Genomic DNA, 15,840 nt, shown 5'->3' with positions numbered 1-15,840 from the left:
GTTAGAAGAGACCCCTAGAAGGGCCATCCAGTCCAACCCCATTCTGCCATGCAGGAACTCCCAGTCAAAGCATCCCCAACAAATTATGTAATGGAGGTGTCCATCTACATTGTAGAAAGATATACTATAGATTAATGCTATGGAAAATCACCACCTTGAGTCCGTATATTGGGAGAAAGGCGAGATATAAGAAAATAACAACAACAACATCTGGGTATTGTAGTTTTGTGAGACATTTAGCATTCTTTGTCAGAGAGCTCTGGTGGCACAACATACCACAAATCCCAGGATTTACCATAGCATTAAAGTGGTGTCGAACTGGATTATTTCTGCAGTGTGCAGCCTTATTAGACTGCAGTTCCCATCACTCTGTGGTGCTGCTGGATGATGGGGCCTGCAGTCTAGCATTGCCTGGAGCAGGGCCATAGGACTCCACAGCCCCGATTCATCATCTTAGATTGATGCCATATATTAATTAATTAATCATAAAATCATAGAGTCGGAAGAGACCCCAAGAAGGGCCATCCAGTCCAACCCCATTCTGCCATGCAGGAACTCTCCGTCAAAGCATCCCATTGACATGCTAAAAAGGGGCCAGCTAACTGTATTTTATTCTCTTTGTCTTTTAAAAAAGACAAAAAACAAGGCTGGAAGGAAGCCTCTTGCCTTTTTGTATCACAGACCCTCCTCTTTTTTGTTGTTGCAAAAATCCAGAAATGACTGTTTTTGAAAACCTGAGTTCATGATCAGAAGAAATGTCCAGAGTCGAGTCTGAGTCTCCTTTCTCTGGACTTCTGAAACCTAAATTATTCCAAAACCCAAAACTGACCCTGAGAGCATCTGGTCTGACCCCAACTCAAGGAAATTTGGGAATCCTGAAGGTTTAGATCAATTACTGAATTATTGAATTATACAAGGAATAGTGGTCTCAGGGTTTTGCTGAAGCTCAGTGTGCAGAAGCACAACATTATTTTGAAAATATTGTGTATTAAATTACCTTCAGTCTATGTCTGTGAGATGCATATGAGAAATACATGGATCCCATCTCCCATTATATCCCATTAGACATATATAAATATAGCAAACTCTGAAAAACTCCAAAATCCAAAATACATCTCAGCATTTTGGGTAAGGGATATTATTATTATTATTATTATTATTATTATACTATATTGTATATGGATATAACTGCTGAAAGGAAAGTTAGAAGTCACCTTTTCTTTCTTTTATATTTCCCTTTAGAAGCTTCCTTCCTTCCTTTTTCTTTCTTCCTTTCTCCCCTTCCTCTTCCTCCCTTTCTTTTCCTTCTTTTCTTCAGTTCTCCCTCCCTCCCTCTCTATCATTCTTCCTTCCTTTTTCCCCTTCCTTCTTCCCTTCTGGGAGGAAGGGGGAGGAGGAGGAGGAGTGGAAGCCGGACTCCGATGGAAACGAAAGAGAAAGAAATCACAAGGACTCCCTCCCTCCCCCTCCTCTCTCTCTCTCTCTCTATCTCTGAGCTTGCAACTTTTGTCTTTCCCCTCCGAGTTCTCCGTGGTTTTGATGGAGGGGAGGAGGGGGGAGGAAGGAGCTTGAAGGCCCCCAGGGCCTGAAGGGGGGGGGTCCGGACCCCCAAACCCCCCCCCCCTTCCCTACGTCCCTGCCTACCATTAGCAACAGAACAATACACATGCAAATCATTCCTGCCTTTTCAGGTCACACAATATATATACCCAACTCCTTTCCAGGCAAGCATTCTCTGAAGATGCCAGCCACAGATGCTGGCGAAACGTCAGGAAGAAACTCTTCTAGAACATGGCCACATAGTCCGAAAAATCCACAAAAAACTAGGACATGTTCTAGGCCATGAAAGCCTTCGAATGCACATTGCATATATGTCTTTGCTCTGGTGTGTGTGTTTGTACATCTTGGGACTTTTATAAATAAAAAACCCCTCTTAGTTATATTAAATTGGAGTGTTGCCATGGAAGCATAGAGAATGGATATAATTTTTGGTCCAAAACAAATGTTTTGAGTAATGTTCCCCTCATCAGATTGGGAGAATATAGGGACTTCATCACACAGGGGGGAATAAGGGGTTAAAAAAGGCATTTTACCAGGACATTGTGCGATCACAGCAAAGATTTTCCCACACATAGCACTTAAAGAGGACTTATTCCAGGAATAAATAGGAATGCTCCAGCAACAAATCATTCACTGGAAGAGTATAGGATTTGGTTATTGGTATTGTTGTGTGCCTCCAGGTTTGTTTTTTGTTTGGTTGGTTGGTTTTTTGTTTTGTTTTTTGGTGTTGTTTTTTTTACATATGGCAACCCTAAGGTAAACTTATCATGGGGTTTTCTTGGCAAGTTTCTTCAGAGAGGGCTAACCATTGCTATCCTCTGAGTCTGAAAAAGTGTGATTTGCCCCAGGTCATTCAATAGGTTTTTATGCTTGAGCAGGTAATTGAAACCTAATCTCCAGAATCATAGTTCAACACTCAAACCACTACACCACACTGGTGGTTGATGTATTAGTATTTTGGAGTGGCTCTCTAAACACCATGCCCACACTACTCTGCAAATTGGCAAGATTCAGGAGTGAGAGCTTCCTTGGTCTGTTTTGCTGTGTATGCTTACTTAAACACAGTTTGATGCTTCATGCTCAATTAACCATGAGAGAAAATCATGGATCATATTGGAAGATTTTTTTTCTCTTGGCTGCGCTCATCTATAATGATATTTGCTTGCTTTCACAGTGGACTCAAATTACCCTGAATGTTTTAGAGTCATAAAGAAGTTCAGCCCAAATCTTAAGTTAAGAAAACAGCTGCATCAGATTACAGGGTAAAACTCAACTACCTGAGATAGTTAAGTACAATATAAACTGGCATGGTGCAGTGGTTCTTTGAGTGTTGGACTACGACTCTGGAGACCAGGGTTCAAAACTTCACTTGGCCATGGAAACCCACTGGGTGGCCTCGGACATGTCATACTATCTCAGCCTCAGAGGAAGACAAAGGCAAACCTCCTCAGAACAAATCTTGCCAAGAAAACCCATTAGGGTCGCTATAAGTCAGAAATGACTTGAAGGCACACAACAACAACAAAAACTGTGTCTGGTATCCTTCATGAGTTGGAAAGAGTTCCCAGGGAGAGGAGAGGAGGGGGATATTAGAACTATGTTTCAGCTACCTAGTTGTTGGTCTCCAGAGTTGTAGTCCAATGTTTGAACAACTATACCACGCTGGCTCTACCTAGTACCTAAAATTAACGTTCACCAGGGCCAAAAATAACATGTGTAGCACTTGAATAACCCAAGATATACCTCCCTACACATATCCACCTTGATAACCAAGGGATATAACCCTAAATACTCTGAAGGCATCAGATCCTTTGTTTTTGGAAGCTAAGCAGTGTCAGGCTTGGTTGGTAATTGGATGGGGACACCCAGGAATACTGGGTTCTGTAGCCTATATTTCAGAGAAAGGCTATAGCAAACCACTTCCAAATAACTCCTTGCCTTAAAAAACCCTATGAAATCCATGGGGTAACAATGCAAGTATCTCCACTGTTGGTCAATAGTTAGATCTTCAAGAAGGTTCTACATGAAGATAGTCAGCAACCTTATACAGATTTAATAATTCTTGCAAAGGGGTATTCAGAGGCAGGATGAGATATTACATCTGTTTGTTTCTTAGTGACAACAGACCCAAACAGATAAACTCTTTATTGTGTACCTTCAAGTTGACTCTTACTTATGGTGACCCTATATTAAGGCTTTTTCAACAAGAATTTATTCAGAGTGAGTTTGCCATTGCCTTCCTTTAAGGCTGAGATGGCTGAGTAGGGATTCCAGCCCTATTCTCCCAGAGTTCTAGTCGAACACTCAGACCACTGCACCATGCTGAATGGTAAGTCATGTGGAAGTCTTTAGGCTGAGACCAGCAATTTGGTTTAAGACAGAAATGTCTACTCATATGTCTAATCTGTTTTGCTTGTATGTATTAGTAAAACTGTGAACTTGCATTTTGAACTGATGTTAATTTGAATCATAATGCACATTCCTGTTTTCAGGTGAGTGAAAAGCATAATTTAAGAGGTTGGAAAGGCAGGTGATACATGGATGCAGTAGTTTCCTAAACCTGAAGGAAACTAGCAACTGTTAGAGAGTAATAGTTATGCCTACCTGGTGACAAATGTCTCTCTACTCTGTGAGACATGTACAACTGCTCAGTTTCAATATCCCTCCCTTTGCTCTGAAGTTTCATTCCAATATAATGCCACTCAATGGTGGAAAAGGTGGAAGTTTTTTATAATCTTGGCCAATACCTGTAACTCTCAGCATCTTGTTCTCCTTACATGAACTTGTTCTTTTGACCACTGCGGTGCTTTTCTGAGGTCAATAGGACATGATGAATACAACTGTGTATGTTTTTAAAAAAACATTGTGTAATATGTGAAGCAGCCTAGGGGGAAAAATCTCCATCACCATTGTCCATGTCTATACACTATGAACCCGAAATGCTCATGCACCCTTCACTGACTTGATGCCTTTTAGATATGTTGCACTGCAATTCAGAATGCAGCCATGTAGGCTTGGAAGACTAAGGATTACAAGCAAAAATATCTATGATTTTATGATAGTTTGGGAGCAAGGTTGAGAACTGTGTAGCCTTCCAGATGTTGGTGGACTACAGCTCCCAACATTTCTCAGCATTTGCTATTCTGCTAAATGCAATTCAACACTTGGAAAGCCACACAGTTCCCACTGCTGTGACCTACCTAATTGTGTGGGGGCAATGGGATGGTCTAGTTGTGCTGAAGCTCAGGGTTAGTTCTTCCATTAGGCAGAGTGAGGCAGCCACCTCTGGCAGCAGCCATCAGTGGGAGGCAGAATGGAACAGATGTTGGCTAGAGGAGCTCTGTATGTCATAAGGGCTGCACTGAGCCTCCCAAAAGCTAACCTGCTGAGCCCACTTGTAGTAGAAACATTTTGCCTCTTCCGCAGCACTGAAATACGATTCAACTGCTAATCTCTTCAGTTTCTATATATGGAACTGGGGGTGGAGATTTGTTTATTTGTTGTTGTTGTTGTTGTGTGCCTCCAAGTCATTTCTGACTTATGGCAGCCTATCATGGAGTTTTCTTGGCAAGATTTGTTCAGAGGAGGTTTGCCATTGCCTTCCCCTGAGGCTGAGAGCATGTGACTTGCCCAAAGTCACCCTGTGCATTTATTGGCTGAGCGGGAAATCAAACCCTCATCTCCAGGTGCACAGTCCGTCCAATGATCGAACAACTGTGCCACACGGACTCTTGGGGATTTTTACTTGTTCTTTATTTCCATGTGATGCTCTTTTATATGATTTCAAATTATTTTTAATTTGCTTGTTTCAGTGTAATGCACTTAACTGCATTTTAAAGTACATGGCACTTCCACCATATTTGGAGTCCTCTTCACCATCAAGGAGTCAAATCAAAGTCTTGCCATTCCCCCCCCCCCAAAAAAAAATACCCTTTCCCCTTAAAATGATTAAAGATAACCTCTTGGAGCCCAAGAACATGGTGAGAATGCCTCCATGTTCCCTAGAGAGTATTTGGGAACTATTAGGTGCAGTGGGGCTGCAGTCCTCTAAGATCTCATAAGGGCTAATGACCCTTGCCTAGCCATCCACATTTGCCCACCTTGCCGTGAAGGTATACCTCAGTTAAATGATACAGCAAGGTCAGATAAGCCTTGCATAACCAGACAAAAACATATTAACCCTTCTAAATACCACTTGAAAGGTTCATCCAATTTCTCCCCTTACCAGCCTCTGCTTTTGTTATGATTACCATTTTGGTGGCAACTTCTAGATCTATGCTTTTTTTTTAACATGGTAGGGAGAGCTGATGAGGCAGGTAAATATAACCTTTTCTTTCACCAACTTCCATTCCTCCATTTTGCTTATGACTCCAATTTTGCTGGCCAAACTTATAGATCAGTGATTACCAAACTCTGGCCGTCCAGGTTTTTGGACTTCACATCCTAGAAGCCTGTATTATCTTGGCCAATAGTCTAGGATTCTTGGAGCTGAAGTCTAAAACACTTGGAAGGCCAGAGTTTGGGAATCCCTGTTATAGATCTATGCTTCTTTAATATTCCTATGCAGGAGGCAGGCTTTTTAAAATCATACAAGCCTGGTTTTATTAGGGGGAGTGCGTTTGTTTTAGATTTTTAGATTATGTGTTTAATTTTTGTATGTCTTACATTTTAACTTTGTAGTGTTTTAATAAGGTTATTTTAATTGTTTTTAAATTTTTGTTTTTGTTTTTTTTTAATTTTATTTTAATAATTAAAAAAAGATACACACATAACATAACATACACACAAATCCACAATATCTAGAACTACAAAACTACAAACATATACTGAAATAAAAAATACAAACATAATGATAGATGACTTCCTTATACACTGCTTCTCCCCGGTTTTATTTTCTTTCTTATTTACTAAGCTCTTATTTATCTATATGATTAATTACTTGCCATTTACCTTATCTATTTTCACTACTTTCTAACCCTTTATTACTTCTTAGCTGCTTTCTATCTTTCTACTTATATTTCTATCACTCATTCTTCTGAGTCTTTGAGATTTACTTACTTATATTTCTTATTTTCAGCCTAATTCCCAAAAGGAAATACAATATATTTAACATTGAGTAAAGAGAAGACACACGAGAGTAGGACAGAAGGCAAAATTTACTATCCTTCTTAACTCTAATCACTATACGCATCTATATTACTCTTATTTATCTAATACAAAATACATTTTACTTTATATCATATCATTCTCTGCATGTAATTTCTCCAGCTTTCCCATATATTATAAAACTCATCCAGAGATTTATTATTCACTAGAAAGGTTAACTTATCCATTTCATATATATCTATCATCTTTAACTTCCATTCGTCTATCGTCGGATATTCCTTTTTCTTCCAATATTTAGCATAACTCATTCTAGCCGCTATAATAGCATATTGCAATACTCTTTGATTTTTCTTTTCTATCTTCATCTTTTCCGTCATGTTCAGGAGATACATTTTACTCTTCATCTCTTCTTTAACCCCAAATATTTCCTTTATTTCTGAATGAATATTAGTCCAAAATGTTTTCGCTTTAACGCAATTCCACCACATATGCATGTAGTTACCCACCTCTTTCTCACATTTCCAGCATATATTTTTCGTCTTTTTGAACATTTTTGCCAATTTGTACGGGGTTAAATACCATCTGTACATACTTTTATAGATGTTCTCCCTCATTTGAATATTTATTATTACCTTAATTTTTCTCTTCCAAAGATTCTCCCATTCTTCTAGTTGAATATTTTGATTCATATCAATTGCCCATTTAACCATAAATTCTTTGATTGTCTCATCTTCTAATTCACAATTTCTAATTAATTGGTATAATCTTGATATTTGTTTTTTTGGCTGTTTCATTATTGTTTCTATTTCCCCAATTCCTTCACCAATTCCCCATTCCTTCTTGTCTACCCGGAATCTTTCTTTAATTTGTCTATATGCAAACCAATTTGCAGATAGTCCTTCCTCTTCTAATTCTCCCTGTGTTTTCATTGTTATCTCACCGTTATCTATTTTAGTTATATCCTTATATGTTACCCATCCATCTTTCTTAATTTCTTCTCTTTTAAAAAACGCTTCTTGTGATGAAGTCCATAACGGGAGTCTAGGGAACCACCTTTTTTTATATTTTACCCAGACTTTCAACATTACTTTCCTTATCCAATGATTATTAAAATTACTGTCTTGTTTGCTTTTATTATACCATAGGTATCCATGTAATCCAAATCTCAAATCTATCTTTTCCAAATTAATCTTTCTTCTGTTATCCAATTTGACCCAGTCCAATATCCATTCCAGTACACATGCATAGTAATACCATCTCAAATTCATTAATGCTAAACCTCCTTTATCTATCGCATCATATAATATTTTCATTTTAACTCTCGGTTTTTTATTATTCCAAATAAATTTTGACAATTCCCTCTCCCAGTTTTTAAAGGGAGTATCATTACATATAATTGGTAAGCTTTGGAAGAGAAAGATTAATCTCGGCAATACTGACATTTTCAACACTGCCACCTTACCCAGCCAAGACAAGTTCAATTTTTCCCATCTCTTAAGATCTACTTTGATATTATTCCAGGTTTTTTCATAGTTATTTTTAAAAAGATCCAAATTTTTCGTTGTGATATTTATACCTAGATACTTAACCATTTTATTAATTTGAAATCCCGTTTTCTTCTTAAGTTCTGCTATCTCCTCTCTATTCATATTCATTGTCAGTACCGCTGTTTTCTCCCTATTAATCTTATAACCGGCTTTCTTGCCAAATTTTTCTAATATACTCACCAAATTTTCACTACTTTCCAATGGGTTCGCTATAGTTAAGACTAGGTCGTCTGCGTACGCCCTCAGCTTGTACTCTTCACCATTTAATTTATATCCTTTTATCTCCTGGTTTTCTCTAATTTTATTTAATAAGATTTCAAGAATCAATATAAATAGAAGAGGCGATAGCGGACAACCTTGCCTTACTCCCCTATATACTCTACATAATTCCGTTTTTTCTCCGTTTATCCAAATTCTCATTTCTTGCTTATTGTATATTGTTTCTATCCACTCCTGAAATTTATCCCCAAATTCTAATTTCTCCATTAGTTCAAACAAAAATTGCCAATACACATTATCAAAAGCTTTTTCTGCGTCTAAAAAAATTATTGCCAATTTTTTATCTATCTTTTTTTCGTGTATTTCAATGAGATTTATCAAATTTCTTATATTATCTTTAATTTTCCTATTTGGTAGAAATCCGGCTTGGTCATCATTAATCCATGTTTTCAAAACTTTCTTTAATCTCGTTGCCAATATTGAGACGAATAATTTATAATCTGTATTCAATAGGGCTATTGGTCTATAATTCTTTACCAAAGTTAAGTCTTTCCCTTCCTTAGGTATCAACGTAATATCCGATTGTGTCCATGTTTGTGGGATATTTCCATTTCGTATTTCTGTCATTACTCGTAAAAGTGGTTCTTTTATATGATTTTGACATTTTTTATAATATTCATTCAGAAAGCCATCCGGACCCGGAGATTTCCCAAGTTTACTATTATTTATTGCCTCAATCAATTCTGTCATTATTATTGGTCGGTTCAATATTTGTCTTTGTTCTTCCGTTAATTTTTTTAATTTTGAAGATTCCAGATAGGCTGTAATTTTATTCTTATTCACTATGGGCTCTTTAAACAGATCTTTAAAATATTGGGCAAATATTTTTTTAATACTACTTTGATGTGTATATGATTTCCCCCCTTCCTTTATTACCTTAATTTGTCTCTTAGCCTTTTCTTTTCTAATTTGGTATGCTAATAACTTGCTTGTTTTATTGGCTGATTCAAAATATCTTTGTTTTATGAATTTCAGTTTTTTTTCCATCTCCTCAATCAATAATATTGATATTTGCTTTTGTAAATATTTAATCTCTAATAGTACATTCTTATTTTTTGGTTGTTTCTTTAAAATTTCTTCTTTTTTCTTTAGTTCTCCATTCAATTTGTTTAATTTATCTTCCCTCCTTTTCTTAATTTCTGCTGCTTTTTGAATCAGCCACTCTCTAATCACCGCCTTATGAGCATCCCATACCGTCTGTATCGAAGTCCCTTTATCCAAATTATCTACAAAATAATTATCTATTACTATATTTAATTCCTTAACCAATTCTTCATTCAATAATAGATTTGGGTTTAATCTCCAATTATATTCCGCCTTCTGTCCATAGTTCAATTTCAATTGGACTGGGTTATGATCCGACAATATTCTGGGCAGAATCTTAACTTCTTGTATCTTAGAATTTAGATGAGTCGAAATCAAAATCATATCAATTCTGGACCAGGTTTTATGTGGATTAGAAAAGAACGTGTAATCTCTACTATTTCCATATTTTGTTCGCCATACATCATCCACTACTAATAATTCTTTCAAGTCAAAAAATTCTCTAGGTAATTTCCCTTGCTGTTTTCTGTTTTTCTTTTCCGAAAATCTATCTATACTTGGGTCTATTACTCCGTTCCAGTCCCCCATTAACATTAACGACTCACAGTCTTGTTTCAGCAATATATTTTTTAGTTTTTTATAGAAGTCACCTTTATTTTCTAATGGTCCATATATCCCGGCTATCAGTATTTTTTTCCCTTTATTTAGTATTTCAATCAATTCAGTATTCCCCTCCTTATCTTTATATATTTCTTTTGCCTCAAATTTATCCTTGACATATATAACTACCCCTTTCTTTTTATATTTAGAGTTTGCCGAAAACATTTGACCTAATTTCAGACATTTTAGATGTTTTTTATCCTTTTCTTTTATTCTTGTTTCTTGTAAACAAACTATGTCCAGTTTTAATTTTTGTAAGTAATGAAAAATTTTCTTCCTCTTTTGTGGTGTATTCATCCCCTGGACATTCCAGGTTAAACATTTCAAATATTGTGCCATGTCTAAAGAAAATGTATCTCCTGAATCAATCTCCACCAAATATTTTTGGAGAATTAGTTTATTTACTATCAAAACACACAATCTGCAGTCAATTAACAAAATCTTACTTTCAAACCCTCTTTAGTGGGGAGAGTTGACTTTCTGTCATTAAAAAATAATTAGTCCTTCCAATTTTCCCAATTCCTCAGTTTTCCTCTCTCTCTTCCTGCTCTTCTCTCCTTATTCTCAATTCCTCTTGCAATAGGTCTTGATCGTCATATTCTAAATCTGCGTTCAACAACTCCTGTAAATCCTCCGTCTGCTCTTTTCTGATCTTTCCGGCAACAGTAATTCTTCCAGCGTTTTCTCCGTTTCTTTCCTCGTTTCTATTTTCTTCTTCTTCTTTGCCTTTTTTATGTTCCTCTTTTATTTTCCTTAAAAAGGCTTTTGCTTGCTCTGCTGTAAGGATTCTGATTCTCTTTTTCTGCCACCAAAAAGTAAGCCCTTCTGGGATTTCCCATCTATAAGGAATTCTTTCTGCTCTCAACACAGCCGTTAGTCCATTATAATCTTTCCTTTTCTGCAACAATCTACCTGGTATGTCTTTTAAAATTTTCAGCTCCAGTCCTTCGTATTGAAATGGGTTTTCGTTATGTCTACTGAGAAACTGATCTCTCACTCTTTTCCTGGTGAAAAACACTGCCACATCCCTCGGTAGACCTTTTTGTTTGGCGATTGAGGAATTCACTCTGTATATTTTATCTATTTCACTTTCAAAAATTTCAATATCTTTATCTAAAAATGTGGCTATTTCCTCTATCAATTTTTCCTGCCAATTCTCATCTTTTTGTTCCGGTAATCCCCTTATTTTCACAGATCTTTCTTTAAATTTCAGTTCCACTATTGCTCTTTCATCCAATTCAGCTTCTTCCTTATTTTTAATTTTTGCTACTTCATTCTCCAATTTTTCATTTCGACATTCCAATATTTCCACTTTTTGTTTTGTTTTTTGAATTTCAATAGTCAGTTTGTCTACCGTTTGATTTATTTCTCTCAAATCTTCCCTAATTTCTTGTCTAATTTCTTTCTTAAAATTGGACAGTTCTTTCGACAAATTATTGGTAAGGTCCTTCGCTAGATTGCTCATATTAAGATTTAATTTCTCTATTTTTTCCAAAATTAGGTCATTCATATCTATCGCTTTATCCTTATCTTTATCCGCTGACAGAGATAGTCTTCTTTGATTTATATTCTGAGTACTTCCTTTCTGTGTTTGTTTTCTTGTGTTCATTATCAATTCAGCCCTATTATATTTCTTTACTTTCCAAATTCCAACTCCAAGGTAAAAGTTTCAAAAAGAATAAAGAGAGGAGGGAGAGGTTTGCAGAAAAAAAAGGAAAATAACAAACAGGACGTAGCTCCTTTAATTCCCCCTTCCCAGTTCCAGTTTGTCTTCAATAATTTTTTATATCCTGATATTCAAAGTCCTATAAAATTGTCCCCTTCTTTTCCTCCACGTTCTTCCTTTCTTTACTATATCTTTAACTTATTAGTCTCCCCCCCTCTTTATTTCCACAGACCTTTTATTACTGGGCTTCTTCCTGGTTGTTTTATCTCTCTGTCCCACTTTGTTATCCGCTTTCAGTCTTCCACTCCTGCTTCCTTCTTCCTCCGTCTGCCTCTTCTCTTCCACTCTCTATATTGAGCCTCTCTGTCCCCCGTCGTTATCTATCCTCAGTTCTCAGTCCTCCACTCTTGCTTCTTTCTTCCTCCGTCTGTCTCCCTTCTTCCGCTCTCTTTACTTTGCCTCTCTATCCCCCGTCTTTATCTATCCTCCGTCTCTCAGTCCTCCACTCTTACTTCCTTCTTCCTCCGTTTGTCTCTCCTCTTCCGTTTTCTTTACTTTACCTCTCTATCCCCCGTCGTTGTCTGTCCTCCGTCTCTCAGTCCTCCACTCTTACTTCCTTCTTCCTCCGTTTGTCTCTCCTCTTCCGTTTTCTTTACTTTACCTCTCTATCCCCCGTCGTTGTCTGTCCTCCGTCTCTCAGTCCTCCACTCTTACTTCCTTCTTCCTCCGTTTGTCCCTCCTCTTCCGTTCTCTTTAGTTTGCCTCTCTATCCCTCGCCGTTGTCTGTCCTCCGTCTCTCAGTCCTCCACTCTTGCTTCCTTCTTCCTCCGTTTGTCCCTCCTCTTCCGTTCTCTTTAGTTTGCCTCTCTTTCCCCCGTCGTTGTCTGTCCTCCGTCTCTCAGTCCTCCACTCTTACTTCCTTCTTCCTCCGTTTGTCCCTCCTCTTCCGTTCTCTTTAATTTGCCTCTCTGTCCCCCGTCGTTGTCTGTCCTCCGTCTCTCGGTCCTCCACTCTCACTTCCTTCTTCCTTTCACGGGCTCGTCACTTCCTTCTCTGGTACCTTCTATATTTTATCTCGTCTTTCCACTGATCAGTCCTCCAGTGCTGTTTATCTCCGGCTTTCCCCTCCTCCTCAGTCGCTCCTTCACACAGGTGGGTTTCTTAGATAACGTCCAAGGACAGTTTATGTTATAGCTCTTTCGGGGCAGGGTGTCACCGCAGTTCTAAACCTTCAAGTAGATTTTAACCCCTTCCGAACTATAATTTCCAACTCCAAAATCCATTGCTTTATGGGGGTCAGTCGCGAAATAAACGAGGAGGGGGGGCGCAGAGTGTACAAACAAATCTCTCCACAAAGACGCTCTTTAAGTCGCTTGCCCAATGTTGTAGTCCAGTTAACCACCAGAAAGCCTCTCAGTAATTTATGTTGTTAGGAAAGAAAGAGTCTCTCTCTAACTCCCAGGTGAATGGCTATGTTGTAGCTTTGCTTACCGGTGAGTATTAAGCAGCGTTTATATATATCTTCCTCAATCTTCCTTAGAAAAATGTTTTTAAAATATAAGTTGGCGGCACCTCTGTATGGGGAACCTAAGGTTTCCCATTAAAGTTTGTGTTGCGGGCGTGGATTGCTCTGCAGGCTCCGTTCCCCTGCTTTCTCCCCGCGTTCTTCTGACCCGGGTCTACTTCTGTCTCCAGTGCTGGGGGTGTTCGAGTGAGCCCTCCGTCGAGCCCCCTCCGATTCCCACCTTCTCTGACGGGAAATTCTGAGACTCCAAAGTGATTTTAAAGTCTCAAACCCGCTTTCCAAACAGACGGGTCCCAGAGCTATCTGGAATCCGTTCAGCGAGGCGCCATTCCAACCCGGAAGTGTTTTTAAATTTTTGTTTTAACGTGCTTTTATATTGTGAGTCACCTTGGGTCCCTTTTTTTGGGAGAAAGGCGGCATAAAAATAAATAAATAAATGTTGGGGGGTAGCTGGTCAGTAAGTTCCCTTTCCTTTTCTCTCTTTTGCTGTTCATGTATACTCAGTAAGGGATTCTGAAAGCTGCTGGTGTTTCCCTTGCCTGTTGTAGGCTGACACATACTGCTATAGTAGGATCAACTAGATCATTGGTGTCACCCAGTGTGGTAACTCATGATGTCACCCCTCTTTGTCCTTTTCCCATACCACGCCATACAGAGTAAAGTTTTTTGTATAATGGGATCCCCATGGGGGATCCGTTCCAGACCCCCCCCCCCATGTGTATAACAAAATCCACAGATGCTCAAGTTCCACTGTCCCCAATGGCAGTGTATGCACGCGTCATCACTGGAGACAGCAGGAACTATATCTCTGCTGTGCATGCATGGCCACCTGCATGCACAGCCATTGGGGACAACACAGGCTTGCCATCCGCAGATGCTCAAATCCATAGATGGCAAGTCTGTGGATACTGTGGTCCCACTGCACTAAGATTACTCATAAGTAATAATTCCTGTATATCACTGAATATAATGGTCATAGTTGTGCCATAAGCCCGGGACAGACCGCCCCAAAAGGGTGGCCTGCTGCCGGCCTATTTTCCTCTGCAGGGATGGCGCAGCCCCCAAATGGCGTGCTGTCACTGCAGAAGAAAAAGAACTTGGTATTTCCGGGTTCTTTTTTGGGTGCTGCAACGATGTTGCAAGTGCACCACTGGTGCACTCGTGATGTAAGCAATGTGCGGTGCTGTGGGGACGCCTCGCGGCGCTTACATCACAGTGGCGGCACCTGTATGGTCAAGATGCCATCATTGTTATGCCACCCACATGTACTAGGGTTAGGGAGTGTGCGGTTGGTGCGTGCTCCCTAACCCCTAGAATTGGCGCCGATACGCCGCTTTATGGCGGTCTGTACTGTACCATAAACAATTAGCACAATTAAAATGATTTCTTTAATTTACAATATCATATGCACAGCCTAAATGCACTTCCATCTACATGGTGTCATGTGGTTAAAGTGAAAATTTAATAAAATGTAATTTTTTTAAAGAAAAATTTAAAGGATTTTAAAAACTTTTTTTAAAATTAAAATTTTGCAATTGTGATTTAAAAGAAGCCTGAGGCCTCTCCTTTCTCCTCCCATTCATGCCATCTCTGCAGCATTGTAAAGAAAAACCGGCAAATGCCACAGCAAATGCAGATGTTGGAGAAGCAGTAGTGTCACCCCTCTTAGGATGTCATCTGACGCGGATGGTCTACACCCACTGCACCCACCAGTGACACCACTGAACTAGATTACAATCCCATACTTTTCCAGCTCAAGCTTCTTTGAACTGTTTACTACAGACAGACTGCTGCAACTTGACACTGAAAGTCTGTGGTTCTGAACCTCTCATTCACCATCTTATCAATACTGCTAAAAAAACCCTAACAACTTCCAGCTAGACAAAAGGGGGAAAGTAGGGATGTAAAATTACTATGCAAAAGGGAGTGTCTTTGTAGACAGATTTGGGTGTATCTTTACTGTACAAATAATGCAGTTTGACACCACTTTAAGTGCTGTAGCTCCATCCTATGGAATCCTGGGATCTGTGAACATACTCAGGGGTTGCCATGTTGGCAATTAGCTTACACTTTGTAAACCGCTTAGTATATTGGTAAGCAATATAGAAATGTACTTCCTATTGCTAACTTTGTAAACCGCTTAGTATATTGGTAAGCAATATAGAAATGTACTTCCTATTGCTATATAGCAAAGTACAATAACATCCCAAATCCACAAAACAGCTATACCTTTATTCAACCAGCCAAAATACTTGATGCCAGGTTTTGAAGCTCCACTTGCTTTTTCATCAGTCAATCTGTTCAAAAAAATCATACAGGAGAAAAAAAATATAAAATTATAAAAGGACGATGTTAGTCACAGGCCTGCATTTTCTAAAGGTGTTGTCTTGCTCAGAGGTCTAGAAGCATATTGTAAGCCAACAAGGCACTTTAATGAAAGTAAACTCATCAGA

At 38.6% G+C, this 15,840-nt stretch overlaps 1 long non-coding RNA gene across 2 annotated transcripts in view; it reads right to left on the bottom strand.

Annotated features, from left to right (window-relative positions):
• The window catches only part of LOC149314074 (uncharacterized), a 31,611-nt gene extending 30,210 nt beyond the window's left edge, over positions 1-1,401 (bottom strand). For both annotated transcript variants that reach the window (XR_016280892.1, XR_016280893.1), the window contains exon 1: positions 1,215-1,401. This is a non-coding gene — a long non-coding RNA (uncharacterized LOC149314074). The remainder of the gene's footprint in view (positions 1-1,214) is intronic.
• Between the last annotated feature and the right edge of the window lie 14,439 nt (positions 1,402-15,840).

This window comes from Sceloporus occidentalis, unplaced genomic scaffold, assembly GCF_023333645.1.
Source record: "Sceloporus occidentalis isolate IW3139 unplaced genomic scaffold, rSceOcc1.0.p SCAF_4, whole genome shotgun sequence".
NCBI classification, from domain to species: domain Eukaryota; kingdom Metazoa; phylum Chordata; class Lepidosauria; order Squamata; family Phrynosomatidae; genus Sceloporus; species Sceloporus occidentalis.
The sequence above is the reverse complement of the archived record's forward strand: the minus strand, read 5'-3'. Positions and strand labels throughout refer to the sequence as shown.